Raw genomic sequence first — 26,485 nt, forward strand, 5'->3', positions numbered from 1 at the left:
GAGCTGGGGTCAGTGGAACCAACCGGTGTCACATATCTCTGACATGTGCTGGAAACCATATGGAACCAAGTCATCAAAGGATGAAACTACACTGGAAAGCCAAATTGCTTTGAATTACTTTGCTGTGGTTTGATTCACAGCCTGTATTACATTTGAAACCACAGTCAGTGCACATGCAGGGGCTGCAAATTGGGTGCGGAGTTCACCATTCATACTGGATGTGATGTGCTTCACATTCCAGCCCATAGGCCTTTCATACCAAACCTGGTTGACAATTTGTTTACCTCCTGTCATGCTGCTACCTTTGATACTACAGTGGTGCCTCGCTTAGCGATCGCTCCATTGAGTGATGAAATAGCTTTGCAATGGACTTTTGGCCATCGCTGGAGCGATTGCTTAGCGATGGCCCCTATGGCTAAAATTCGCTTTGCAATGATCACGGGGAAGCGATCATGGCAAAGTGAACTTTTTTAAACAGCTGATTGGCAGTTCCAAAATGGCCACCGCAAAAAAAATGGTTGCCGCGGTTTCGCCTCGCTTTAGAGGCACCCAAAATGGCCACCGATATGGAGGAATTTCACTTTAAGGTAAGTTTTTAGCCCATAGGAACATATTAAACGTGTTTTAATACGTTCCTATGGGCTTTTTAATATCGCTTAGCAATTAAATCACTTAGCGATGTTTTTTCCAGAACGGATTAACATCGCTAAGTGAGGCACCACTGTATTTGGTTTTATGCTGTTAGTGTTTTTAACCTTCTGACTATTCATCAGATAATATATATTTTATCTTGTTGTCAAATTGCCCCAAATATTTAAATACCCCCGAACTGATGGACATAATAAGGGTACAGCCCCCTTGGGCTCGGACTGTCCACTCGCCTTCTACTGTTGCCACGGGCTCTGCACTCCCTTCCTATCTCTCCAGAGCCCACAGTCTGCAAGCCACTCCTGGCAGGAGGTGGGAGGATGAGCTTTGCTGCAAGGTTGAAGAGTGGCTCACAGACTGTGATCTCTGGAGTGATATGAAGGGAGCGCAGAGCCCATGGCAACAGCGAGTGGACAGTCCGGGCCCAAGGGGGCTGTACCCTCATTATGTCCATCTGTTCGGGGATATTCGTATTTGTATACGAATACGAATACCCCCCCATCTCTAATAATGACCCAGTGATAGTGTGATCTAGCACTAATATATAAACATTTTTTTAAAAAATACTGGAGGATGATCATAGGGAGAGAAAAGAATGAGGGGATCATGTTCCCCTGTTCCTGACCATCAATCCCAATTGCTTACATTGCCAAAACACCAACTACAGACATTCCCCCACACACACATTTTTACAAGAATATATCACAACTAACCACATAGGATTAGCCCATTTGATTGCTCCAGCATGAAAAAGTGGAAGCCATCCAGTGGCAGAGAAAAAAGGCTGCTTTGGGAGCAAAAAAAGGGCTGGACCAATTCAAATCAGCCTTTGTATCATGTAGTCAATAAAAAAAATACTTTTAATTCATCCATTTTATAGTCACAGTCTTGAGTTAGTTTACAAGCTGAGCTGCAAAGGAAGGCCACTTCGAACAATGTGGCTTGCTGGAAGTGTGTTACAGAGTCAGCTGTGTATTGCTCCCCCTCAGGCAGTGGAGCCAAGTATCGGTCATGTTTAGTGATGGTGGAGGAAATCTTGTTATATGAATTCGCACATTTTGTGGTTGCCACCCCATTATGACCTCCCAATGTCCAAAGCTCTCTAATTATTGTTCCAATAAATCAAAATAGAAACCATTGTTGTTCTATGGAAAAAGTTACATATATTTGCTGGCATTCCATGACTGTATTTTCCAGTTGAAAAGCAACTTTGGCTGTGTTCTGAACAACCTTCAGAACACGGCCAAAGAGCCCGAAAAACCCAGAACAACCATGAAAAGCAACTACGGAGCTATACCGGCAACAATACTTTCTTCATGTACAGGCTGTACTATTGAGAAGCGGGAACTCTTTAACTGCAGAAATCACATGACTGATATAGCCTGAGCTTTCCTCATCTCCTAAGCCTTGCTTGCTTCTTTTTGTGATTGTCCTGGAAGAGTTAAACATGCGTTGTTTGCTGGTCTGATTTCTCAGGCACTAGAGTCTATCTGGATCACATGTTTGGAACACTAACATGATTTCAGCTCTGAAACCAGGGCATCTGCAATGTATAATTTAGCCCTAAAGTACCCTGGAACCTCTTGTTTTGCTTTTGGCTTCCCCAAATCTCTTTATTTGTTGTAGGAAACAGGTTGTGTCTAGATTATCACTTAGAATTTCACTTAACTTGGAATGAAGGAGCAGGAGGCATCTTGTATCTGCCCTTCCCCTTACCTTTCACATAGGGAAGGATAATTCAGGCAGATCTAGCTTAAAACTTCTTTTAAAAATTTGTCACAGAACTCATTTGTGTAAACTATGAAAGGATTTTAAATTAACTTCCATATGAAATAAGGTATTCAACCATTATGTATTTCACTGTTTTGGAACTGAGTATATGCCTTCATCCTGTTTTTTCAGTGAAATCATCCTTGACCACTCTACATAGTTCCTTCTATGGTTCAAGAATTAATGAGTAACATGGTCACTGATTATGGGCCAGAGATTAAATGCCAACCTTAGAAATCACTAAAATGAATTGTAAGAGAAGGCAGGAAGAGAGAGAGAACAGAATGTCTGTGGTTTTCCTTGGCTCATTCACCATAGACAAAGTTTGTTCGTTGAAAGCAGTTTAAAAGCTTTAATCAGTTGTTCTGAAAACATATGGCGGTCATTCAAAACGAGGGAAGCACACTAACCTTGCTCTTCCACATGTTGTAATCACACAATGTAGAGAACCACAGACTTCTTTTGTGTATTGAAAGTGATGATGGAGTAGACAAGGCTAGCATGTCCCCCTCATTGTGTTGCTTTCTTCTAACAATTAAATGTGGCTATAGTTTCTCTGTGGGGAAAAAATTAAACAGAAAGAAAATGTCATCTAGAAAGCAAGAGGCTGGAGATGAGACAGGAGCAAGATGAGATGAAACACCTTGAAAGTAACACAGTGCAAACAACAAAGTTATTAGCAAAAAGCTAGATTTTTGAGTTACGGTACTAAAGGGAAGTCCATTCTATTTGCAGTGTACACATGCACATATGCATGCACGCACGCACACAGAACTGGAAAACATAGAACAAGACTTTTGTCTTCATGAGGAGTGATGCTGTTTAGGCAGCAAAACCCAATTCCCCCTTTCTCATAATATTATAACCCCTCAATGTTAGCCACACATGGTATTATAGCAAACGGTTTCCCTCTTCCCCTTCTTGAGAGCATCATATTTTTTTAAACTCTCCAAATCCCTTCTCCCCCCCCCCTTAATACTGTGTTATATTGCATGGTCCAGATGGTCCCGATCTACACTGGAAGTCAGTTGGAGTTGTCAGCTTCAATCAGGGTTATGCCTGGATCAATATAAATATATCCCAAATTCAAACTGGAATTGGCATTAGCTGAAGTGAATCCATATCTCCAGACTAGAGCAATGCAGCAGCAGTCCTGCAGCTGGGACATCACATCACTCTACTTTCATTCTTCTAAATGACATGGTTCACTGCAGAAAGAGTCCTAGAGTACTCTAAACTAGATAATCATCCTTCTGGCCACCTTCTACTGCTAAGGTAAGTACTGTGCACATGTACATGCACACAACATCCTCAATGACATAGCAAAACCAGAACACATCGTAATGACTGAAAATGGAACATTTTGCTTTTGAACTTTCTGTAATGGGAATGCTGAAGAGCACTTGACGGGGGCTTGTAAGAAGTTATGGGGCACGTGCACTGTGAAATGGAAGGGAATTGTGAAGATACAGTAAAGTAATTGGAACTGTGAATCCTAAGTTATATACTCATATTAAAGATAGGAGGAAGTTGGGTATGCAGATTCTGGCATCTGTATAATGAGAAAGAACACCACAACTACCTAAATGGCTTGGGATCTGAGATCCATAAGATTGTGAAATATATAGTGTGTCTTTATTTGTATCAGAGTGTTGCACAATTTAAAATTATGAATAAATATGAAGTATAGGTAGAATTCAAACCAAATTAAAATGTCAAGATAATTAGACTGTTTTTGACCAGAAGCTGATTACTTCAACCACAATAATCTTGTCATTTACAATACCTTCTTTAGTACATGTGGTTGGGCATAAATTGCATGCACCTCGGTGCTGCATTGATTGGGTTTCTCCACAGTCCTGTATCCAAGTAGCCCTATTTTACTTGATTATTCCTTGATCTTCCTACTTACGACATAAAAGGAACCTCCCCGAAGAGAGCAAAAGCATTGCAAGTACACTCCGGCATTCCCTGGGCAACACTGCACAGGCCGGCCAATCCTTTGCTTCCATAAGTGTTGTACTTTAAACCTATAGAGTTATAACTATATTTAGGCAAATGTAACTAAGCTAGCAGAAGCAGATGCCTGTCCACCTGTCCCTACAGCAGCTCCCTATCCCCTGAAAATTCAGCACTAGAGGAACAAGAGAACCTTCAGAATGGGGTAACAGAAGATGTAGAATGGGATGTCATAAACAGGCAGAGTCACTTTCAAAGAGAAGACTTCTTCCTGGGAAGACACATTCTGTAATCCAACCCATACTGTTTTGAATTAGAAGCACAGCAGTTCAAGGACCCAAGGTTTAACTTCTTTCAAATGCAGCAGTTGTCCAAAGGGTGTAAGCCCCATGGAGATTGGATCTATTGCCAGACCTCATGACTTCTTGTCACTTTGTCTGCTATTAGACAAAGATACAATAGTTAAACATTAAAGAAGGTAAATGTCCGATTCTAAAGTAACATAATACTGTTTGTGTTTGTCACTTGCCTGCTTCGGTTATGTATCCACTATTCTCAGTCTTGCTCATGATAAGGAGCAGTTCTCAGGTTGTACTTTAGATATGCAGGCTGCCTTTTAGAGTGACCCTTCTGCGTGTGAACAAATAAAAATACTGTATATCGTGCAACAATTATCAACCATAGATCTTACTTAAAGACAGCTCTCAATTGAGGTTGGATTTATGACTGGATGTAGTTCATGAAATTTTGTGCATCCCCATTTTCAGGGGATGACCAGTCTGAACAAGACATTTCATGAATATATGCTTATGGAAATTGTTCCAGAAAAAATCTAGGTGAATGAAATTCTCATCAGCTGCAGGTGCATATTCAGTTGGATTTATTCTCTTTGCCCATTCTGTTAATCCTAACCACTTCTCACCCCCAAACAAAGCAACTGTCAGGGCTATTTTTCAACAAGTGTGGATTGTAGTGAGCACAAGAGGGGCTCCTGTGGGCCATCTTGATTGTCTTCTGATTTTTCTTTGAACATGCTGTCTCCAATCTCAGATTTGTAAAAGCAGTGGGATTTCCCCCTGACCTACTTGCATAACAAAGTGGGAACACAACATAAGAGACTAGTGATTCCAGGGATGTTCACATGCAAAGAGAGGCACAGACATCTGTGTCTTGCTTTACATGGAGACAGGAAAAATTATAGATGGGAGTGGGAGATGTTTGAGGTTGGTGCTCCCATAATGCCACAAGATTTGGGAAGGTCAATTCAGTCCATGAGGCAGATATTAAAAAGAAGCCATATTTATCTTTCTAATTAACTTACACTGAAAGTGTGGGAAGAAATCACTCTGAAAGGCAGCTAGACATTATAAGTAAATGTCTTAAACTTTATAAAAATGAAAGGTTATGGTGGAATGCTGCATTTTTTAGCAAGGGCGTAATTAAATAGAGGAATTTGCCATATTCATCTGATAACATGGAGAAGTGTTCAATAATTCTTTGGCCAACTGTCTTCCTAATGAACATCATGTGCCCTGATGCTACTTTCTTCCAGATGTTTTTAACAGAAAGTGGGAACAGCTCTGTGGTTTCAAACAATGAGGCTTTTTGTTTAAAAGAATCCAACCAACCACCACCTGAGATCTTATTATATTTATCTGTATGTATCTTCGAACTTGGTCTAGAGGTATGCAATCAGAAAACATTCTGCAGTCAGAAAACATTCTTCCCGATTCTTTTTTCACAGAGAGCTACAAATGGAGGCCAAGTATATCAGTAACCATTTCCAGCCCAGCTATGCAAATGAAACCTTAAAGCATTATGTATATTTATAGATGTGATTTTTTCCCTCCCCTGGACAGTGAATAAAGCTTGTTGAACTTTATCTGGATTTGTCTCCACTCTAAGATTGATAAGCAGTACATTTCTGAGATGTGCAAAATGTCAGGGGAGTATAACAAAGTGATGTGCTCAGGAAGCACATGATGTGACTAATATAGAGTAGCAAGGGGTGTGGTTATCATGAGATAGTAATTTTCCTTCCGTACACTTCTGTGAGAAATGAGATTGTCTCACTGGGGCATGTTTATCCATTTGGAACTAAATCTCATGGAGTTTGTTGTGCAGTTGCTACAAAAATGCTTTTGGGGCAAAGATTGCTCAGGAATGGCAGTGGCAGCAGAAGCTGGTGATTTTTGGAGCCTGTGGGGCTGAAAAAAGTCACCTCCCATACAGAAAATGCATATTCTGTCTTGAGTCCCCTGATTTCACATATTAATTTTAGACTCTGTTGACTCATGGTAGTTGTCTAATTGTGTAAGCTGCAGGTCATAGAGATCTCAGCTGCCACAATGGTTGCAATCTATGAATTTACCTTCAACATTTTAGAAGCTGAGATGACTAAAATATATGTGTTCTTTGCTGGCATGTCTGCTCATGTGGAGCAAACAATTCATAGAACCGGGACCTCAAGGGCCATTCAGTTCAATTCCTTGATGAAGAATGGAATCTACCCAGAGGTCGTCCTGCCTCTCTTTAAAAACCTCCAATGAAAGAGAGTTTGTCACATTCTGAGGTAGGCCATTCCACTGTCAAACAGCTCTTATTGTCAGGAAGTTCTTCCTTATGCTTTGTTGAAATTTACTTTAGTGTAGTTTGCATTCATTGCTTCAGGTCTTATCCTTTGGAGTGCCAGAACACAAACTTGATCTATATTCCACATATCAGCTCTTCAGATATTTAAAGGTGGCTATAATACCCTTTTCCAAGTTAAACATACCCAGCTCTCTCAACCATCCTTCATAGGACTTGATTTCCAGGCCTGTTACTACTGGGTTCACTCTCCTCTCTGTAAGGTCCAGCTTTTTAATATTCTTTTTAAATTGCGGTGCTCAGAACTGCAGACAGTATTCCAGGTGAGTTCTGAGTAAGAATACAGTGCTACTATTATTCTCCTCAAATAGACCAGCCAGTAGTTGCCTGGATCCGTTTCCTTCCCCATTCCCCATTTTTAAAAATTGGAAACAAATTTAGCACAGCTTCAGAGACTTCACCTATCCTTTAATTTCAAAGGTTATAGACAAAGGTGCCAAGAATGACATTTTCCAATTCTTCTAGTAACTCTGGAAGCAGGTCACGTGGCCCTGCAGATCATTTATAATAGCTAGCTATTCCTTTAGTAATACCATCAGATTGATTTTGACATATCATAACCCTGGTTTTCTAGGTATAAAGCACTATAAGTGATTTAGCAGCACTACCTCCCAGGGGATGTTCTGGGACAGTGTGACTTGCCCAAGTCCACGCAGGCTGGTTGTAATCCACTAAGGCACACCTCAATGTCTCCACCTCTTGTTCTGCGGCCAGGTGTTCTAGCTCATTGGGCCATTTTTTGTTGTGTGGGACACCTGCCCCAACATTGCCTCCATTATTCTACTTGTACTAGGTTGGGCACCATTATCTTTTGATTAAGCAGATGTTCAACAGTTCTGCCTTCTCTGTCACCCAGTTCTCCATCCTCTCCATGCAATGAACCCACAGCTTCCTTGTTCTTTCTCTTGCTTTGAGCATAGCAGAAGAAAACCACTGTTTGTTATTTTTCATCTCTCATGCAAGTCTAAACACATTATGAGCTATAGCCCTCCTGATGAGAATACTGGCTTCTCATCTGTGCTCTTCTTTGGTGTTCTGCCCTTCCTCTTCCTGTACACATACCTTTTAAATCTGGGGCGGGGCAATGTGTAGCTTGCATAATTAACTTGTAAATCATCCAGAGAATGCTATAAGCACTTTGGTGTGGTATATAAGCAACACACTTTGCTTTTGCACCACAGACCAAGTGGCTGTGGCGTTCAGATTTTTAAAATATAAAAATTTAATTATTTTGTTACTTTTAAGAAACAGAATATTTAAGCATTACATTCTTTAAAATGTAACTAGAATAGTGACTCAGAGTATCATCAAAGAGATTTGAAAATAACTGAGAAGAAATCAAGCCGCTTCTATGAAAGAATAATGTAGCTTTATTAGCTACAATGATAATTAATTGACACTGAAGATATATCAAAGCAAAGAAAGACTCACAGCATTTTCCCTTATCATGGGCTCCCCCAATCTATAACAAAGTCCTCCAGAGGCCAAAAATTCCTCCTGCACCCCTGCAGGTCTTGCCCTGAAGTGAAAAGCAAAGCCAAAGGCAGAGGTACAAAGCTGGTATTTTTATGCCTTTTCCCTACCCTTTCTAGAAGGTGCCAGAGTAGCTAAAAAGAAACAGATGGAAGATTCCATAACTGGGTTGGGAAAATGGGCAGAAAAGCTTGCTCCTTCTTGTAGGTGATAGCCTTTCAACTATTTGAAGATGGCTATTGTGTTATTTTTCCATCTTCTCTTGTCCAAGATAAACATGCCCAGTTCCCTCAACAATTCTTCTTAAGTATTGGCTTCCAGACCCTTTATCATGCTGGCTGTCCTCCTCTGGACACATTCCAGCTTTTCAATATCTTTCTTCAATTATGCTGCCCAGAACTGAACTGACCAAAGCAGAGTAGAATGGTACTATTACTCCCCTTTACCACAGTGATAGCAAACTCCCACCCCCCGTGGCTGGCTATAGAGGAGAATAAGGCTGCCTCACTAGAACTGAGCTGGGTCTCACAATCATATGAATATAAAAGGCTTCTGTTCTCTCTAGAAAATGGGCAGGGTCATGAAGAAGTGTGTTAAATCATGTGCATTTTAGTAAGCATAATAGCTCCTCTTTTTTTAGTGTCTATAGCTTTTAGATATTATCATCTAAAACTCTGAAATAAATTGTATAAACATATTGAAAGGACTTGAAAGAATTTGGTTTCTGGAGCCATTTGTCTCTGCAACAGGTTTTCAAACTCTTTGCTTATCTCCTCTTAGAAGAAGAAATTTGGGAGAAGAACAGAATAGAAAAAGTCAGGATCCAGAAGGCTTAAAACGTATACTACTACTCTCTGGGCTGGTACATTTGCCAGTTATCAGTCTTTCTCTACTTATTGCTACTGTTTTGGGCAGGTCAACAAAATCATATGATAGGGGATTTCTTTATATGGAATTGTTTCCTTGAATGTATTATTTGCAAGATGATTTTTCATTCACAAATATGTGAAATAATCAAGGTATTTCAAGTGTTAGGCTGAAAAAAAACCCTACCCAGATAGTTACAATTAAGCCCCACTGAACTCAATGTGACTTCTTTTGAAGTTAGGTATGTGAAAGATTCACGGGAAGGACAGATCCTGAAGCTGAGGCTCCAATACTTTGGCCATCTCATGAGAAGAGAAGACTCCCTGGAAAAGACTCTGATGCTGGGAAAGTGTGAAGGAAAGTGGAGAAGGGGACGGCAGAGGACGAGATGGTTGGACAGTGTCACCGAAGCTACCAACATGAATTTGACCCAATTCCAGGAAGCAGACAGGAGGGCCTGGCGTGCTCTGGTCCATGGGGTCACAAAGAGTCGGACACGACTTGACGACTAAACAACAAATTATTATTTATTGCTATTTTTAGTCAGTTATTGCATTTAAATCCCAACTTTCTTTCAGTAAGCTCAGAGTAGTTTACATGGTTCTCCTATGTCCCACTTTGTTTTCCTGACAGCCCTGTGAGGTAGATCAGCTGACAGGGTGTGACTGGCACAAAGTCATCCAGTCAGTTTTATGACCAACTAGGAAACTAAACCCAGTTTTCTAAATCTCGGTCAAACTGTTTAATTACTATACCACATTAGCTCTCTGATTGCACTGTTAATGAATTCATTTTGCAGCTCCACCTCTATTTTAACTATGTGTGTGTTTTCATATGAGTTCTAATCAGTTTCATTAAAATATTGCTGGTGGCTAAAGGGGCCTTTTGCTTCTGTTGGCCCCTTCCAGAGCATTTCCATCACTTGACTAGCATCTAGTGGTGACTCACATAAATGAGTAAGCCGTTCCTTATCCTATGCCATGGACACAAATTTCATATCAGCTCAGATAATCACATGCCCAATGTTCCTCAGTGGAATCAGTTCACATACTCAGTTACTAATTTAAGTGATGAGATACAAAGTTACGTACATGCATTTATGAGCCGGTCCTTCATCTCTGCTTCCGTGATTCATCAGCTTCAACATCAAACCGAGGAAACAGTGATTTCAAAAGGAGTGCTATTTTAAAAAATAAATAAATAAATAAACAGAGCACATCACAGAAGAAAAGTACAGACTTACAACTATGCTGATACTTTGTGTCCATTGTCGTCAATCAAAGCATGCTGCTGATTTCTCATTATTTTCAGTTGCGTATCCAATTATGCACAAATAAATTTCTCTCTGCAATTTCATGCCCAGGACTAAAATTAATCACAAATAAATCAGCATTGCCCTTGATTGTCTTTGTCCTCTCTGAAACCAGAAGTAATGCTAATACTTCACTGGCTTCCACCCATTATTTGAAACAAAATTCAATACCTGTCAAAATGTTAATTTTTTCCCCAAAGAGCTTCAACGTCTTCCAAATAACAATATATTTATCTTCAAATCCAAGTGTTCATAGAGCCATGTGGAGCTCTTCAGAAACACTGGAGTCCACCCACTCTGCTATAAAAGTGGTTGGCAACATTCCAAGGTTTATTAATTCCGTGTCAAAGGTATAAGATATTCTTGTATCCTTTGCAAATCACCTTTTCATATGAAAAAGGCAACAGCTTATTCACAACCACATCAAAGTCCTGTGCATGACTCACATCTACTAAATAAACACTAATGCCCAATGGCAGTAATACAGCTATTTATATTCACTGCTTGATTTAACCAGTAGAATTCCTTTAATACAATAATAAGCATGAGCGCTTTGCAGTGAAAAATAAAGACTTGTGTGTTAGTGGTATTCAAGGCTGTTCTTAACACCATATCAGATTCTGACACTGGTTGGTTGAACCATCTTAGATTGCAGATTGTCTTTTTATAATGACAAAATAGAGCACTTACATTTAGATTAAGTCTTTGGGGGTTGGCATGCACACACAGCTGGATGGCAATTCATCTGTGTTTTTATGCTCCACCCTCAATATCTGTGTGTATGTGTGCGTGTGTGCACGCGTGTGTCCGTATATAGCTTGTAAATATATAACAAACCAAAAATGACTCATTTGAAACACAAAGAATATACCTCGTGTTTGCATTCTGTATTGAAAACAAAACAAAAAAAGGTGAGACACAGCACTCTATGCTAGAACTGTGTTATTCACCATGTTCATGGTCTATCACTTTTTGTAAGGTAACACATCCCACCTTCCCCAGTGCTATACATCACACACTGAAACGCTAGACCAAATTTCCTTATCTTCTATTCTACTATTTTTCTTAAGGTACAAGCATCGTTGTCCTCATGTGAAGGCATGTGCATTTGTTTCTTTTTATTATAGAGGAAGTTTAGAAAGGTTGTAGATTACTGTTAGTAAATTTCCGGCAACACGATGGTTCCCAGATACTGTGAAATTCCAGACATTACATGAAAAGTGGCGGACAGGAGATTTGGCTTCTTCCCTCCAGCCTTCACTCGCATTTAAGTTTCTACCTTTCCTCATCAGTTACATTCATGTGACCCATTCATAGTGCTTAATCTGATTTGGATAAAGACTTTGCTTGGATCGTACAGTATGCCATAAAATAGCAGAATTCTATTTCCCACTATTGCTGATAAGGCCGATTCAACTCAGACTTTTGCTTTGACTTATTTGCTGATTTGCTTGATAAACAGCAAAGCTTCAGGCCCTGAAGGAAGATGGATGCACGTAGAGAGAGAATAACAATGACGAATATTTAGGCATTAAGCACAGGGACCTTCTTTGAAAACTACATACACGATTATCTGATTGGAAAGCTTTGAAAGATGTGGGCTTACTGCCCCCCTTCAAAATATAGTAAGAAAAAAATTAGAAGAGCTATCACTATTATATACAATTTTATGATATTTTAGGGCTTACCACATATCTCCTAAAATGCTGATAAAAGTAATTTTCCTAGTTATTTGGAAAAGGTGTGTGAATTTGAGTGATTGATTCATCTGCTTGATAATGCCTGAGAGATCCTCCCTATAATTCTGCTTTCCTTCTCTAAACAACTTCTGTTGATTTCAACCTATTTTGCTGAAGATAGGTTTGACACTATAACACTGCCCTTCATAACGTATTTAAAGAAAAGCTCTGCAAACAGCTGCCTAGGTTCATTTCATGACTATTGTATCTCATGACATAGTGTTGCATAGATATAATTGCTTTTATGATATATACAGTATTATAGCCACCTTTGGGCATTAGTAAAACTACCCCTCCCTTTACAAAAATAGAAACAGAATGATGGCAGGTGGATGGACAGGGCATATCACATTTATTTAAGAATTCCTGGTACTTCATTATATACTGCTACTGTTTTGGGGAAGAAACAATCCCAGAAGGTTTATATTATAGCAATACCTATAATCTTAATTTAATGATATTCCTGATTGTGATGAATTGCTGATATATCTAGCTCTAATTAGCTATTATTGCCTTTAATTATAAATTCAAAATACTTCCCTATAGGACTGATGAGATTGACACTTGAGATCATATTCCCTGAAAATATCAGAGGAGGCTCTCTTCTCGGTCCCATTGTTACCACAGGCATGTTTGATGGGGACATTCTCTTCCTCGGGAGGCTAGGCTGCCTTTTATCCTTCCACCAATATAGTAATTAGTTGAAGACCCACCTCTTCAGGCAAACTTTTAACAGCCAAACTGAGTCCTGAATGAAGTGTTTTAGTTAAGTTTGTTATTAAAGTTAAGAATGTTTTTAATCATTCAATGTATTCTAATTACTATTCTAGTTTAATTTTTAAATGTATAATTGATTTTGTTTTTAATTTTCTTTTTTTAACACTGTGAGCTGCCTTGAGTCTCAGGGGAAATGAGAAAAACAAACAAAGATGCACATTATAGAAGTGATTACTTTTGGTATTTTTCATCAACTGAAACCAGGACAGAGAAAAGTGATTTCCAAATAAGTCCCATTGCTATTTTTTGCATCCTATTTACATTTTTGTATTCACATTACTATTGCTGACTTGCATTCACACAACTATCTGATTGCCAATTGCCAGTTTACTCCCAAGGAATGGATAATCACTGAAGTCACCACTAGACATGGGCTGTTCATACTTGTATTCCTGGGGATACAAATACAAATTGTGGTACCACAGGTACCACAGAGGCCCATTATCTCCTCCCAGAACTGGCTGGTCCACTCACTGTTTGCCACATGATGCTCGACTCCATTGTCATGGTCACCACACCCATTGCATAAGGAGCTCGACCAGCTCTTCCCCACCTCCCCATGCAGCTGAACACTTCAGCACAGAGACAGGACAGGGAATCTCCCCACTTAGCCAATGAGCGGTCAGCTGCATGGGGAGGTGGGGAAGATGTGAGTGTGTTTCTTCCACGACTGGCATGATGATGGCAATGGAGCCAAGTGCCATGCAGCAAACAGTGAGTGGACCTGCCAATTCTGGGGCGAGGGAATGGGCTTCTCTGGCATCTATGGTGCCCCAATTCATATTCATATCCCCAGGGATACAAATGCTGTACAAATAGCCCATGTCTAGTCACCACTGATGTAATTGGAATAGATCGGGACTTCATTCGGTGGATTACATTTATAACTTTAAAAAGGGAATGATGTTAGTGTTGGCCAGAAGAAGAAAAATTAAATCCATATTGTAATCCTTTATTGAGCCAAAAAAATGAGGAACCAAATACGTACATTCTTTCAACATCTTTAGATTATTATTTTTTTCATGAGGCAAAATGTTGTGAAAGAAAAACAGGCAGGAAGAGAAGGGAGAAGAAAGACTCATGTAAGCTGCATGTCATCTTAAGAGGCAATGAAGAGGAAGTGGTTGCAGATGTTCTAACAGGGATCATCAGATGAGGAAATGGTGTTACACTAATATGGCTGAATTGAGCAGAAAATACAGAGCCACCTTGCAAAACTGTGTTGTGAGTTCAGAGGGTGGTTTTGTATTTTCAAAATGGAAAGTCAGATTATACTGCTTGCTGCCAGCTATCTTACAGTAACATCTTTAAATCACCTGATAAATCCCACTGAAGTGTCTGCCGATATTTCCTCTTCATTACCTCTCAGGACAACATGGATTATACAGTATTCAGATACTATTTGGAATACATTTTTCAAAAAAAAAGACAACTTGTGTTGGATTTATAAAACTATGAAAAGCTATGGATCTACACAGGATCTGTAAAACTACAAGGAATTATCAAACTATGAAGAATTATGAACATTAGGTCAGACCAAGGCCCCTGTCAGATCCACAGGTTTTTGACAAGTAATCTATGCTGATCTAGTTCTATTTAGTCAAAAAACTCTGTTTATACAGTGGTTGGCCAGCTGCATATGAAATCCCCAATAAGAAAGACCTGCACCTTCTATTGTATGTTCTAGATGCTATGAAGGTGGAAGTACTGGCAAAAGCCTATACTGTATTTCCTGTGAGCTGAAACTCTAGTTCACAAGCTTCTTGATGGAGTTCTTCAGCTTTATGGGATACAATTTTAAAAGCTAGAGGTATGTTCTTCAGTATTATGAAACCAGAGAGATCTATTATATGGCAGCATTTGTAAAATGTTAAAATGAGGGCTTATCTTTGAATTGTGTGGCTACAACATAATATAAAACATGGACAATAAATGGTTTGAAAGTGTCTTATATCAATATATACATAACTTTACATCTTATTATTTCCCTTATTGCCGTTACACTATCAACATTATATTCTTTTCTAAGAGAATCTCTGTATGTTCTTTACATATCAGTAGAGATTTGGGACCCCAACACAATTTTTTTCTTCTTTTCTTCTTTATCTGACCATGCCTTTCATAGCCACCTTTCTCTCATCTGAGAATCTAAGGGCCCCCTTTTTTGTTCTCTTAGAAACAATTGTGGGCTTCTAAATGGGACAAAGGAACACCATCACAGAATAGGATTGTATGTGTCCTCAGTGTTGTAGGGGTAGGGTTGGATTCCATCAGCACCCCCTGCCCAAATAGGCAGTGGTAAACAGGAAACAGAACACATTATTGGTATGACTGGAATAGAATAAGAAAGTGTACTAACCTGGTCAACTAACACTCAATTCTTTTGTAACACTCCGTCTTTCCCTGAACTCTATGTCAGCATGCTCCCTCCACATTATATCGCACCACACTCTCACACTCTCAAAACTGAAACAACCTCTCCCTGATGCCATGTTCTCTCTCACACCTTTCTCTCACATTCTCTCACATTCTCCCACTCAGGCTCTTCAACTGCTTCTCTTTTCCTTAAATCCTCTTCAGAGCATTCTGAAGGTTGTGATATGCTGAGCCAAAAAGAAAGTTCAGTAGATCTCAGTGCTGTCTGTCACAGTCTTGTTTTTGACTTTCTGCTGAGTGTCACAGATCTTCTAAAAGCCAACCTTCTGATACATTAAAGGTGGGATTAGGGCTTTAGGGTAACTGCTAGAATTAGTTTTTGGTACCTGGGATTGATTTGGGAGTACCAAAATATATGACTCTTGGATTTTGATAAGCAAGCTTGAACAATAATAGATCTCCCCTCCAGTTAAGAAAAGCATCAACAAAGAAATGACTAAACCTTTTGATCCAATGGGTCAGCACAGAAATGTTGTGATCAAATGCAACAGGTGTCTGTAAACAGGAGTGAGAGGGAATTGGCAGCCAGTCAGGTTATACATTGAGAAGTCAGGACTGAGTTTCAAGGAATGTGCAAGAGCAAAATCAGAGACAACACCCAGGAGTCAAGCTGTAATTCATGCACGTATCAGTCTAGCTGGACCAGGAAGGGTGAAACAGGAGCAGAACTACAACAGTTCAAGTCAACATGGAGGAGTTCAGGCCAATGTGGTGTGAGGAGAGCTACAGAGAAAGTGACTACAAACTGCTCAAACAGCATAAATTTGGCTGGGATGATATGTCAGGTCAGGGAGTCTGGGGCCTGCATCTCTCTAAAAGACCTACAGAACTTTATAGACAACTAAGGAAAAACAGAAGCCAATATTAGTTACAGCTGGCATTTACCCCCGCAACCAAAGGGTTAATTTCAGCATGAAATCAGGCAACTTTTTCCAGTTGTATCAAAATTCATCTGGGTATCAAGATGTATTTTTCACTGCTGAGATAATTTCAGGCAACCTCAGCTTGTCCAGTTAAACTGCTATATGTTTAATAGCTTTTTATTGTTATAATTTATTATGGGTTTAAGTTAGTAACTTCTGACTTGCCTTAGATCTCTTAATAGGGAGAAATATGGCATACGAAAGAAAGAAAGAAAGAAAGAAAGAAAGAAAGAAAGAAAGAAAGAAAGAAAGAAAGAAAGAAAGAAAGAAAGAAAGAAAGAAAGAAAATGGGTAGGCTTATCCCTTCTGCTGTCATGGTGGCTGGATGAATAAGAGAATATTGGATAACTAGAGAACAATAGTTATCCCATAGTTAAAAGTAGTCCTTCTGAGTGAAAAACATGTAGCCCCCTATGAAATATTGTTCCATTCGAAGGGGTGTGGCTAAGAAAGAACAGGACTTTGAGTAAGAGATTTGAATCAGAAAGAACAGGAGGGCTGAGGAGGCCGGAACTGGTGTTGTCACATAGATTGCTAAGGCTCTTGCCAACTTCATGTAAGTTGTAATTTTTATGCGTTTGCGTTCAAGGGATGAATCCCCATAGTGAATTCATGTATATGCAATTAAATCAATATTTTGTTTTAGAGTTTTGAAGACTCTGCATATGGAGATGATTCTTCTATGTTATATTCAGCCCGGTTGAGATACCTTGGATTTTTGTATGAATTTGAAATTCAAAAGGCCACTTTGTAATTCTGAAAGCAGCAACTGTACTGGTGCTGTTGCCAAGGAGTTGGGTGCACAAATCATAGCATTTTCTTGTTGTTATGATAAGGACTCCTCTTCAGGCATCTCAATTACCACACAGGATTTCACTCAATGTTGGTACATATAGATGTCTACAAACGGCAGGGAAGCATTGGCCTTCCAAATGTTTCAGATGTGATTCTCAACACCCCGCATAACATGGATATTAGTAAGAGACAATGGGAGTGGGAAATCCTCAGATATTAGGAAGATCAAAGATCCCCACCCACCCATGCAGGAGGTAACCTGTGAGGAACATGTTCCTTTCTTCATGAAAAGTTTATGATAAAAATTGCAGAATGTAAGTGGCATGTGCAAGTGATCAGGTCCTGCATTACATAGTGGCTCATGGCCTTGTACTTTTTTACACTTTGGGCTTACTAGGGATCGTTAGAGAAGCTCATAGTTATTATTCGTCTTTATGTTTGCTTTACCTTTTACCATTTGGCATGCAGAACCAAATGGAGAATGGTTGCTGAGGTGTTAATTGCAATAGATGGTGCCCAGTGACTGTGAGTAAAGTAGCAACAGACATAGGGAAAAAAACTTGATAGTTTACTCTTTTCACCGGGTTTGATTAATGAACCAAAAGAATCTGCAGAGCTTCTAGAATGAAGATCCAAAGGAGTTATGGTGCATAACTTTTTCTTCTGTGATATTAAGTTTGACATTTTTGAGAGGGTGTTCGGTTACAGACCATTAAGCTGTGCTTGGAAGCCAAAAAGGAGAAAATACTTTTGTGGAATCAAAAGAACAAATGAACATGGAAATGCCATGTTGAATATTACTCTTTGTTGTTTAGGTCACTGCATCACGGGTTCATGAACAAGTCAAGTTTAAGCAATTAAACACCCTGAAAACTAATACTGTTAAGACAGAGATATTGTTGAATCCTCCAAATATATTTCTGCAATTTGTTACACATTGTCAAATCTCAGGAAATTATTGAAGAGCTAAATTATTTCTGATTCAAAGGCAAATTCCTATTTCAAAGGACAAGCAGAAGCCAGGCAGCCACTTCAAAACTGAGCTTTTTTGGGGGGGGGGGGGGTTCTCATCTCATTTTAAAAATCTTTTCTTTCCTTTAGTTTTTTCCTCCTAAATTGATAAGTCTTGTTGCTGAGCTGCAGCAGGGATTGTGATGGCTTACCCTAATGCTGCTTTGCCCCTCCCCTTCATTCATTTTTGATATACTGTAGTTGAAATGTAGTTGGAATGATCTCCCCCTACTCCTAGAACAAGGAACTTAATGTTTCGCTGTTCCACCTACTCAGTCATGCAGTCATTTCTGGTACTGATTGACTCTCAGTATGTGGCTTTACTGAACTCATTTTGGTGTCTGTTTTTAGAGTGCCTGCAAACTAACTCACTTTCTTTTAGGATGAATGAAGGTCTTTAAATAATTACGAAATAAACCACCCACAAGTTGTATCTGGAAAGGACCTATTTTTAAGGACCTGCTTTTAAGGCACAAAATGTCCATACATTGCAAAAATTAGACCTTGGAAAAAGGACTGTTTTGGATTGTAAGTCTACTATGAAATTGAATTCACAAGTAAGGGCAAAATTCCTATTTCATCCTTGCAGCTATCCATATTAGATTAATCCGTTGAAGTCTTTCAAACTGATAAAAAGAAATATCTACCACCCAGTTGATCAGAGATGCCTTTTCAAAGTACTTATCATTGTTTGCCATGCATGTATTTGCAAACATTGCAGGTAGGAGGCATGTGTGACTGTTGAGGTCATGTGCTGTGGTATCTGTGTGGCCTTTTGGCAAGCTGTATGATCTCAGAGCATCGCCAGAAGGAGCAACTGGTGAAGCAGTTCTGAAGTGTTTATAGCTAGAAAGCCATGACAGGGATGCTCTTTCCTGGAATCAGCAACAGCACATGGTGAAATAAAGTCATCCTGAGAGTTTTTGAAAGTGGAAAGGTAGGATGTATACTGCTTAAATAAAGGAGAAAATAAAATTCTTATAGCTATATTTATTTGCCTATTTCAGATATTTTACCCCACCTTTCTCCTTAAAAAGAATCGAATGTTCACATCAGTAAAATACATTTAAAAGCTAAAAACAGAAATATATATTTTTAAAAGAATTAAATAAATACCATACTAAAAAGGTAAACAAAATCAACACCAAAACGCATATAAAGGAACAAGGACGCTGATACTAAGCCATTATGCCTCTCATCTCAGCAAATTACTGCTAATTAATGAGTCACATTACAAGGCACATGCCTGTTGAGTGATTGGGGTTGGGTTTTGTTGTTAGTGGCAATTCACCATGGTGAGTTATGCAATTTGACTTCTGCGAATGTAAATCACCAACTGGATTCTGGCCAGTGGAATCTAATGGCAGATATCTGGAAGCCATCCAAAGCTGTACTTCCCAGTAAATTCCAGCTATAATCTTCCAAGTATCTCTGTCTTTTGAAATCAGACTTCCTTTTAAAAAAAATATAATACTCAACTGCAAAGAAGCAGTTTGCTTTCCTGTTCCAAGAGAATGAAACTGTATTCAAGAGGCAATGCTAAGTATGACCACAGTATCTGCAGGGAATTGGTTCCAAGCCCTCTCCTTGGATGCTGAAAAGTGTGACTAGTATGTAGTCTCTGGTTCCCTCTAGTTCTGGTAATATACCTTGGAAACGTGTATTTCTGGGGGGGGGGCAGAGGTTTATATTTTCAAGGAGCAAATAACTTGATCCCACAGATACAGTGGTCCTACTATATTTGTTTATATAACTAACTGGGACTGGAGTAATTTCCTGGCTGCAGAGGGACAGGTCAAGATGGATGTCACAGTAATATAATTTAGAATACAATATATCCCCAAAACATAAATAAAGCACATAAGTGTAGCCATTCTTAGTTTACCACCGCTATGAGGAAAAAGAAAATTTAGGAATGACTATTTGCACTAGGTAAATAAACAGATGTCAGATTATGAAAATGTGATGGTTAGGAACCTTGCAATTTGCCAAACTATCTGAAGAAATATGTTCCTTGGCCAGGATACAGTGGTGTACACCTAGTGAATAAGCTTTGCTGACAGATCCAGGAGAGGGTGATTCTCTCCACAGCTCCCTGTATCTGCTCCAGAGGGCTGAGAGTTTGGATGGTGGACGGCTGAGGAGGAAGAAGAAGAGAAAGAGAGAATTCTGTTGTAGGTGCACAGGAGCCATGTGCAAATGGGAACTATCATTCTACTAGATTCATGGAGGGGGCTTCTTCTATCAGAAGATGTACACTATTGGATCTTGGCCTGGAGGAACTGTATGTAGAAGTTCAGTTACAGTTCTAGCAGGTAAGGAACTAATAACAGTTTAGAATAACAAAAACAGGCCAGCAATTAACTGAAAGAATAAAAACAGGCCAGGTAACTTATTGCAATTGCAATTAATCATTGACATGTAGGCAATCATCTAAGGGAGTAACTGGTTAGCTCTCTTGATTGACCCAACTGCACTACTAGTAGATTATTATAACACAGTTCTAATAAACGGCTCCTTGGACTTGGAGGGAAACTACCAGCTATATCCAATAAGCTACTGCGGCTTTCTTACGCAAATAAAAGATTGCACCTTGTCTCTTTCCTCTTGTGAGTTTTGCCCTCTGCATGCAAAAGAGGAGGAGAAAGAATCAAAGGTGTTTTTCTGTATTTTCTGAATACAGAGTAAAGAGCTAAGGGACTAAAACTTTTCTCCCTATTACTGTATTTCAGCATTATCACTGTAACATTATCCAACAGTTCAAAAATTGTCTTTTGTAGCTGTACTGCATTTTATCCAGCAGATCCTACTGAGACAAAGAAATCTCAATGACAATGTTCGTCAACTGTAATAAAATATTTCTCAGCAAAATCAAATCACTCTCACTTCTTTCTCAAAGGGTGGGTAAAGGAGAAAATGGAACTGAAACCATTCTCTTTAACTAAAAAGGTATATGTTTGTGGATGGAAAACCTACTGCAGAATATTGTGACCACAGGATGCTGAAAACACTGATTGCCAGGGAAAATGTCAAGAGCTCACTTCTTTTAAATCGCCACCTTTGACTTCTCCTAGCAGTTCTTCAAATATTACCTCTGCTCCTTCTTTTATGACATCTCCAAACAATCACAAAACACAATACTAGTTTAACAACAGTGCTCAGAGGTCCTTTCAGAAGCCTATAATGGATTTTGCCTTTCATGGATTTAAAGTAAGGAGCAGAAATCCTGAAAAGATAAATTGAAGACTTGGGAAACTGAAGACACCTGACCTGGAGGCCAGACGATTACACCCCATTTTCTTCATCATCATCTTCATCTTCATCATCATCACCACCACCACCACCATCTTTACATTGCACTCTACACCAGAGTGCATTCAAATAAAACCAATAATATACAAACATGTAATAGAAACATCCATTTTGTTCATGGCTGAGGAACCAGGGGAAAGCTTGCAGAGTAAAGGCATGGTACAGAGATTGTTTAGTTATTCTTTTTTCCAATCAGCTTTTTTGTGCTTCCCACCCTGTGTGACAAGTTGATCAGACGCAGAGGGATGCTTGGAGTTTCAGTTCCCCTCAGCTGAACACCTATTGTCTCCAAACAGTGGTGTGTTTTTGTTTTTTGATTTTTAAGCTTTCTGAAGTAACTGCTGTAATAGATTAGAGTGGTGCCTCGACTTATGGACGTCCCGACTTATATAACTTTCGACTTACGAAAAGCTCCAGCTGCAACATTTAGCTTCGACTCACGGATGGAAAACAAAGCACGGGGAAGGCAGGGAAAGCAGGAAAATTGAACTTTGAGTTAATGAAGAGGCTGTTTGTCTGTACCTCGTTCGTCTCAGCAGTTAGAGAGTGTGGAGAGAGACCTGGGACTGTAATTTTAAAATGTAAAATTTAGTTTAAAAAGTGTTTGGTTTGGTTTAAGAGGTGCTTGATTTAAAAGGTATTCTGTTTAAATGGTGTTCGTTCATTCCCTCCGTCGTTTCCTGCCTTTTTTAAAACCTAAATCATCTTAGATTAAAAGAAAAAAATTATCCCCCTAGTGGTAGAGTATGGATTAACCGGCTTTGCATTTGTTCCTATGGGAACGAATGCTTCGATTTGCGGCCGGTGCCTCGACATAAGAACCAAAAGCAGCCAGAATGGATTAATCGGTTTTCAATGCATTCCTGTGGGAAATGATGCTTCAATTTACAAAAATTTTGACTTACGGCCACTGTTCCAATACGGATTAATTTTGTAAGTCGAGGCACAACTGTAGCTCTAAGTGACTTTGGAAATATATAATTCAAAAGGAAAGGAAAAGGGTGGTCCTGGTGAAAATTACCATCAGTATATTGTAAAATCAGAGGCAGGGTCCAGTGTTGGAGCTCTGCATGCAAGTAAATATTGAACAGGATACTGTACTGGCCAGACTTTTTTCTGAACAGGGTAAACCCCTCGCTCCCTCTAAAGTTACTCCCTTAATAAGTCTCTTAGGATTGGGCTGAATAGTAATGATGAAAAAGCAAACATATTCACAACATTCTGTCTTTGCTTCGGCTGACTCCTGCAACATGATAGTTGCCTGTATTTGTTTAAACAGCTACAGTGATTTCACCTCTGGAAACAGCAGAGATCTGAACTGAAAACCTTTTCACCACTGTGTGGCTGCACCTGAAGTCTACATTGCTGCCTCTGTTGAAGAAATTCTGTCCTCTACCTGGGTACGTTCTTCCACTTTTCATTTTTGTGTTCATGGATAAATAATCTCACGTCCTAATTATGGAAGAACTTAGTTTCTCCTTGTCTGGCAAACCCGACCACCCCAGAGGCTGGAGGCACACACAAATAAACACACAGATTTGACCACAATTTTATTGGTTGCAGCTGCCAGTAGCCCCTGATGTTGGCATGGAAGATGGGTCCAGCATCAGCTGTCCCAACTGCTTAAAGTAAGAGGATTGGAATTAACCATGTGGGCATGTGCCACTATGTGGCCCCACCTGTCAACAGGGAGTTGGAGTTCACAAAAGCTGGACAAGCACATAACTTCCCTGCCGCCCCCCCCCGTCTTGAAACAGATCCACCTGGGGAGGGTCCTACCTCCACCATCTGAATTCATCTTTGTGCTTCAAAAACTGCTACCAGCAAAGCAGTGGCAATAAGTTACAATGATAAGTTGATCACAATGTCTTTCCAGTTTTGTGTTTTGGTTAAATTTCTTTAGCTGTGCAGCAGAAGTGCAGGGATTCACTCCAGCAAGCATTCTTCAGCATCAGATCAAGTTCCCCAGATTAGTCCACCCCTTTATCTCATCAACTAGCACTTACAGCCTCAGTAACTCACTCTGAGAAATTAATAGTAGAAAGAATAAAAGGTTTCATTTACGTACAGTGAACAGATAAAACAGCAAACTCAGAATAAAACAGGGCTGCTTGTAGCAACAGGCATCAACAGAATAACTGACTCCAACAGATAAAGGAGCAGCAGGAAAGCTCTTATCAGAGAGGCATGGGTCTCTTTGAAATTAGAGGCAGAAAAAGAACAATTGGTTACTGTCAGAGATGGCATGAACCACCAGGTCAGCAATTTGTGGCAGTTCATCCTTCAGACAGACGGGTGTTCAGCAGTTACCAGCCCTGCTTTCTCTGGTGGGTGCCCAGTCAGAGACAGCCCTTTGGCTTTCCTGCTTCAGTGCTTCGTGCCCATCTCTATTTGCTGATGGATAAATTGACAGTCGTCCCAGCCTAGAAAGGTCTCCCCTAGCCACGGCATACAATGGTGCAAAAAATCCCACATTTCTGATAGAGAAAAAGGGGTGGATGGGAGGAAGGAAGCTCCATGCAGAATGGCCAGAGGCCCAGGCTGCTCCCTCTTAGATATCCAACAGGTGGACCAGACTGGAAACATCAGCAATCTATTCAATCTGTAGACTAGGCCTGCCTCTTTTGATTGGCCAGCTGCCTTAACATGGGAAAATTGTCCTGCGTAACCACAGGTGAGGCTGGGAATAAGATGGGTGGGCCAAGATGGCAGCTGTCATGCTGCCTAGACTCATGGAACTGCCACTGACAAAAGCAGTTGCCGGACAAGACAGGACGGTTGCTTCTTGACATTAAAAAAAGAGATGAGAGTAAAGCTATACGTTAATTGCATTTACACTCCACTTTTCCTCCAGTGAATTAAAGGCAGCATGTTTCTCCTCTCTCTTCACTTTATCCACACCACAAAGATCATGTGGGTGAACCATGCTAAGAGAAAGAGAGACAGAGAGGGGAAGACTGGCCTGAGGTCATTAGTGGACGTTATGGGTCTGTGCAGACTTGAAGCTGTCTGCCCCAAACCCTGCGCTCTGACTGGTAACCTATCTGCTCTTGATATTTGCCCAAACTCAAATAATAAAGAGCATTGATATAAGGTAGAGCTTGAGAAAGTCATGCTCATTCACGTTTTCACTGCATAAAAACTGATCAAGAAACATCTCTGAAAATATTTTGAATTCTGGGGTAAATGAAATATTGAAGTTATAATACAGAAAATGGTTTTCTAGGCATAAGTAAAGAACTTTTCTTTACAATCAAGTAATTACTGTCTACATCCCATAGCATTTTAGTCAGAGGGTTTACCCAGCTGAATCTTGTGCTCCTCTTTTTAAAAAATAAACCACAGATGCTCACTGAGTGAAAACAAATGTAAGAGATCAAAACGAGTTGCTGGAAAGTGGAACTGTGAATATATCATTATTTCTGAAATCCTCAGAACCTGAGTTTTCAATTGACAATGACACTCAGAGCCAGCTGTAAGAAATATATCAGTGAGTAACATAATGGATTTTAAAAAAAAACTATTGTAAAGAGTAACAAATAGGTGCTCTTCTTTTTCCATGACTTCTCTGATGCTGTCTTTTTCCTTGCCAGCAGTTATATTTTTCTTTAGTTGGACTGTCCAAATAAACTAGAAGGCTGCTTTATTTATTTAGGTCTATTTACTGCTGTTGGTGGCTTGAAAGTATTTTGCAGGAATTTTTTTAAAATATCTTTAATTGGAGAATTGGAGACCTGGCTTATTTTCTTTTAAGGGAACATTCCTTTCACCAGGTTTTCATTTTGGAACCTGGAAGTCCTCTATTTTTTGTATAGATTATATTGGCTGAAATCCAGTAGTAAGTCAAAACTAGGGCAGGCCCATTGAATGAATGGAACTTATGGGGGAGTTAACTCACCATTTCCCAGCTGATTCAGTGGGCCTACTCTAATCGGGACTCACTACTAGAATTCAGCCATTGTGTCTCACTAAAATTAGTTCTGGTTCTTTAATTAAATAGAATTGAAGGCGTAATTCCAGATACATGACACTGCTGTAGAGTAGTGAACTTTGGTTAAAAAGCCTCTAGCTGCGCAGCAGATGTGCGGGTACTTACAGAGCAGAATTACTTTCAAGTCTCCCCAGAGGGGTGGCACTGCAGGTCAAACCGTTGAGCCACCGGGCTGTCGATTGAAAGTAGTTCAAATCCACACAGTGGGGTGAGTTCCTGTTGCTTGTCCCAGCTCCTGCCAACCTAGCAGTTTCAAAGTATGCAAACACAAGTAGATGAATAGGTATCACCTTGGTGAGAAAGTAATGACGTTCTGTCTAGTTATGCCAGCCACCACCAAGTAAAGTGTGTACAGACAAACTCCATCTCTTTAGCTTACAAATGGGGATGAGCACCGGGACCCTAGAGTCGGACATGACTAGATTTAATTTTCAAGGGGAACATTTACTTTTACTTTTATCTACCAAAGTAAACCATTCCTTTGGCTTCTCATCAATTAGCACTTACAATCAAAATAACTCACTCTATTGGCAAGAAAAAGAAAAAAGGGTTTCATTTACTCACAAATAGAGATGAGGGTATTCATATTTGTATACAAATATTCCAGCACAGGTAGCATTAACGAGGGTCTGTGCACTCACCAATCCGCTGCAGACACAGATGGCACAATTCCATGAATGGCTCCACAGACCGCGATTCGTGTTGGGGTTATATTTTACAAAGAGAATCTGTGCTCAGTAAAGTTACAAGAGGAAAGACAGGCAGGTGAGATTGATGAGTTAATGAACTTTGAGAAACACTTAATGCCTCCCAGTAAGATCAG

The 26,485-nt window shown here is 39.7% G+C and overlaps 1 long non-coding RNA gene across 1 annotated transcript; it reads right to left on the reverse strand.

Annotated features, from left to right (window-relative positions):
* Positions 1-2,828: 2,828 nt before the first annotated feature.
* On the reverse strand, positions 2,829-26,484 carry LOC140703211 (uncharacterized). Its single transcript, XR_013544545.1, has 3 exons — positions 25,768-26,484; positions 10,458-10,546; positions 2,829-2,974 (listed from the first exon to the last, which is right to left on the reverse strand). It is a non-coding gene; the product is annotated as an uncharacterized LOC140703211 (long non-coding RNA).
* Between the last annotated feature and the right edge of the window lies 1 nt (position 26,485).

This window comes from Pogona vitticeps, chromosome 1 (genome assembly GCF_051106095.1).
Source record: "Pogona vitticeps strain Pit_001003342236 chromosome 1, PviZW2.1, whole genome shotgun sequence".
Classification (NCBI taxonomy): Eukaryota; Metazoa; Chordata; class Lepidosauria; order Squamata; family Agamidae; genus Pogona; species Pogona vitticeps.